At 39.5% G+C, this 4,892-nt stretch overlaps 1 non-coding gene across 1 annotated transcript; it reads right to left on the bottom strand.

Annotated features, from left to right (window-relative positions):
- Nucleotides 1–272: 272 nt before the first annotated feature.
- On the bottom strand, nt 273–345 carry Trnar-acg. Its single transcript has one exon. It is a non-coding gene; the product is annotated as a tRNA-Arg (tRNA).
- Nucleotides 346–4,892: the final 4,547 nt, after the last annotated feature.

Raw genomic sequence — 4,892 nt, 5'->3', positions numbered from 1 at the left:
AATGAAATAATCGTCAAGACCGAACGGCTGCATCGAGCTCCATGAAATTCTCAGATTTAATACTAGAATAGTTGCTCTTTCAGAATATGTATCTACCCTCCACGACGTTTCACCATTGAGTCTTGTCCCATGCATATTGGGAAGGGGTGTAACCTAGCCACCAAAGGCTTACGAAATAACCCTTGCTGAAGCTTTAAAGTTGAAGGTGCGGGGTTTTTCAGACTCATTCATTTGCATTTTTTGGCTTGCGCCATGGAGGTATAAAAATTCTTCGATCCTGCCAGGATTCGAACCTGGAATCTTCTGATCCGTAGTCAGACGCGTTATCCGTTGCGCCACAGGACCGTTGTTATTGATGAGCTTTTTATTTTTAAACGCTTTGCGTACGGAATTTAAAAGCTATTCAGGATAGAGGCTTGCTCTCAGATGCAGTCTATTCTATGTATGATCACTCCTATATGCTTCCAGCAGCTGGTTTCACAGCTTTTTGCCAAATGCTGATTTGGAATAGTGGTAGTTGAGAGTATTTCTCTCCACACAATAAGGGTGTGTTCACAACATTTTCAGCAATATGTCTGAGGAAATCGTTTAAGAGAAGGAAAAACGCATCTTCTTAGCAGACAGACAATTGAACGCTAACGAGCGTAAAATTAATACTCGGAGAAACAACAGGGGTCAAAAGAAATTGAATCCCAAAACTGACGTCAGTCTCATAGCTGCACAACTTTATTTTTTGCGTTGCCCCAGCGCGAGAGCGACGAGACCGTTTCAATCTGCAACTTTCCCCGGAAATTCTTTAATCTGGAAACTCAATTTTAAATGTTTCATTAAAATGGGACAGGTACGACGGTCCCAAAGGAGACAAATCTAATACGTCGTCAAATTGCAAACAATTATTAGGGAAACGGCGGGCTCGGAAGTTGCGCGATCAAAACTTTGCAAACATTTAATTTAATGCGAGAAATATGTAGATGGGGCACGTATGGGCAATTCAAAGTTTACGTAGTTCCCCGGAATTTTTACGATCAGGCAAATCGAGGTGAGCCGGGTTATTTTTCATCGGGGCTCTGAGTGTGGGGAGGGGGTGCGAAAAAATTGGATTAACTTCGGTCTGGGGTTTTATCCGAAGTTATCGATGACTGTTATTAATCATTGGGACATGCATGTTTCACATGGTGTATATTTGCGATTTCGGACGCAGGCAAAATAGCATCATTCTTTCGAGTGAAAATAAAGAATGATAAGGTGCATTTATTCAAAGTTACGTTACCCAAATACACTGCGCAAAAAAATTAACGCACATTCTGAAAATCTCGATTTTAATGAAAGTTAACTCTACATTGACTTTATAACTTATTTTTTATGTTCTCTCGGGAAGGTTTTGAACGAAACAAGACACATTAAATGGAAGAAAAATTCAGGATTTCACCGAATCTTATGTGAAAGAAGAGAAATGAACAATTTTCAAAATACTGAAATGCTGATAAGTGATTTAATACTTGGTATTTCCACCCCTTGCGTTAATTACAGCTCGGCAACGACGGTTCATACTCAAAATGAGTGATTTTAAAATGTTCTGATCTAATCCTTCCCAGATTTCTCCGAGTTGGATTCCTAAGTCATTAAGAGTAGCTGGATGATTTTTTGAACTTCTCAGTCTTCTATTGAGGTTGTCCCAAACCTGCTCAATCGGATTGAGATCTGGACTTCTTGCTGGCCATTCCATTCGAGAGACTTCAACCTCTTCAAGGTACTCCTGAACGATGCGCGCACGATGGGGTCTGGCATTATCGTCCATAAAAATGAAATTTTCACCAATGTATGGGGCAAATGGCACTACATGCTCTTCAAGAATGTTCCTTATATACTTATCAGCATTCATAGCTCCATTATCAACGACCACTAGGTCTGTGCGAGCAGTCAAAGATATTCCACCCCATACCATAATCGATCCTCCCCCGAAATCAGTAGTATTCAGGAAATTACACTGAGCATATCTTTCATGTGGACGTCTGTTTACAAGGGAACGTCGATCACAATGGTAGAGGCAAAATCTAGACTCATCTGTGAAGAGAATTCTTTCCCAATCGGCCTCTTCCCAATGGATATGCTCTCTCGCAAAATCCAAACGCGCCCTTCGATGGGCTGGGGTAAGAGCTGGGCCTCTTGCCTCGACACGAGTCCTGAAATCATATTCTCTGAGGCGATTTCTTATTGTCTGAGTGCTAATTTGCACCTCATGAGTTTGCTCAAGCTGAATTTGAAGGAGGCGAGAGGTTGCAAACCGTTGTCTCAACGAAGAAACTCTCAAGTAACGTTCTTGAATGGCAGTTGTTCAATGAGAGTTTGCGTTTAAAAAACGAAACTTCGCTTAGTGATTCGAAATGAAAAAATATTTTGAGCTCGTCAGTGGATTCTACGTGAAAATTACTTAAGAAGGTTTAAGTTTCAGATCTGTAACTCCAAATAGGTAACGATAGATAATAATAGTGGAGTGATGGTGAGATGAACATTTTGAGTACAGCAATTCTTTTAGGAAAATTGGTTCATGTATCCCTAACCCTTAGAAGAGTTGAACAGGGGGCGAAAGAGACTTAACCATCAGTTTGTTCGTCAGAAAAAACATTGAAACAAAACAATTTATAATGACCAACGACTGTCTATGTCAAGGTTTCCATCATCACAGGTATCAGCGTATGAAATAGATATTTTCTATTTCAGAGTCACTTTCACTTATTTCCAATATGTTCTTTACTTCTTTGAAGCTTTGTATATTTGGGTATATTTATTTCTATTATTGTTCTTTTGAAGCAGAATATGATCTAAGCTCAGTGCGGGAAACTTGGACGACTGATGATGTCTTCCAACCATAGCATGAGTCAAGTCTCCCGCACTCCCTTTTAGTCTATTCAACAGATGTTTCTTGAAACTTTTACAACTATTATTAAAAAGGCTCATCGTTTGTAAAACAATATTAATCAATGAAAGCAATAAAACTAAATAACACCACTCACCTATTAAACTTTTCAGACAGTGCAACAAACAAAAATTATTCAATTTCTTACTTCCTAACAACAAAATCACTCACTCCCGAACTGTTCTGATGGCGGCCAAAATGGAGCCGCCACTAGTTGTGCCTTGTTACGAGTATGTCGATACCGGAAGCGCAAAATTTGAATTGAAATAATTGAGGTGGTTCAAGTCTCCTACCTGTGCAAGTCTCCCGGACTCCCTCTATAACTGTGGCTTTTAGAGAAACGAGGATATTTGAACTATCTCCCCTGTTTTGATTTGATTCATGATTGATACAAATTCTGAAAATTCTCTCACCCACATTTTTTTCTTATTGTCATTAAAGAACTCCTGGAATTGTTTAGGAGAGTCGGTAAGCTTGAAAGGAAGTCTCAACAAAACCTAAATTAATTTTTTTAGCGATTTCCAACTCCCAATGGATTCCTGAAAGCTGAACCATTCAAATCGTGAAAAAAACGCCCCAAACCCGGACTCAACGCTTGTCTACGAATTCCAGTCTTGCAATACTCCTTCGAAATCAGGAACACTCCCCGTTCCGATCCAGAATTATGAATGGAAACGCACCCAGTTCGTGTCTGGTGCGGAAATGAATTTGTCAAGCGAAATTTTTCATTTTTATGGTAAGTACGTGATCGCGTGTCTGAATAATAAATATGACTGCATAAAAAGGAGGCGATTCGGTGGAAATGCCGTGCAATTAATAACTTAGAACCAGTCCGTTGCCTTTCGTAAAACTCGAATTGATGGAGTTAATGCGAAAAAGGCTCGGGGACATTCCTGAATACGTGTAATCGACTTGTTCTGTCGATAAGATATCGATAATTGAGGCGATAAACATGGATTGCGACGTATTTTTTTCGCATTGAGCATTTTCGAGCTGTAGGAACAGGTGTGTGAAACCACAGGAGCTCCTGAGGTTTTCATAAAGAAATTAGTACTCAGTTGTATATCAGTTGTAATCTAATCATTACACCCAGAAGGAACACTCTTCAAGAGTGTATCTGTATCTCTCAGTTTTTTGCTCGAAAGTCGATTTATGAGATCAGATCCCTACAGTTATCTCCAGTTTTACGCGTATGTCTTTTGGTATTGAGGGTAATGAAATATACAACATCGAAAACGAATTGTTGGCTTTTGAGATGTTGGTTTGCCTTATCGAGACATTGGCAGCTCCTTTCTGTGTACTGCAGTGTCAGTTATGACAGTTTTTTTGATGTGAGCAAATGTGAGTAGAGCATTAAGAGCAACAAGAAGAAGATCAACTGTTAAACCAGTGAGTACCACTGTTTGCAGCCCCTTTCTTTGTACTGCAGTGATAGTTATGACAATTTTTCTTATGAGAGAAGAAGTAAGTAGAGCAGTAAGAGCAAAACGAAGAAGATAAACTGTTAAACCTGTGAGTACCACTTTTTGCAGCCCCTTTCTTTGTACTGCAGTGATAGTTATGACAGTTTTTCTTATGAGAGAAGAAGTAAGTAGAGCAGTAAGAGCAAAACGAAGAGAATCAACTGTTAAACCGATGTGTACCACTGTTTGCAGCCCCATTCTTTGTACTGCAGTGATAGTTAACTTTTGGTGTTAAAGGAAATGAAATATACAAGATCGAAAACGATTTGTTGGCTTTTGAGATGGTGGTTTGCCTTATCAAGACATTGGCAGCGCCTTTCTGTGTACTGCAGTGTCAGTTATGACAGTTTTTCTGATGTGAGCAAATGTGAGTAGAGCATTAAGAGCAACAAGAAGAAGATCAACTGTTAAACCAGTGAGTACCACTGTTTGCAGTCCCTTTCTTTGTGCTGCAGTGATAGTTATGACAGTTTTTCTTATGAGAGAAGAAGTAAGTAGAGCAGTAAGAGCAA

The sequence above is a fragment of the Coccinella septempunctata genome, chromosome 4 (assembly GCF_907165205.1).
Source record: "Coccinella septempunctata chromosome 4, icCocSept1.1, whole genome shotgun sequence".
Lineage (NCBI taxonomy): Eukaryota > Metazoa > Arthropoda > Insecta > Coleoptera > Coccinellidae > Coccinella > Coccinella septempunctata.
Note: the sequence above shows the minus strand (reverse complement) of the source record. Positions and strands in the feature narration are given on the sequence as shown.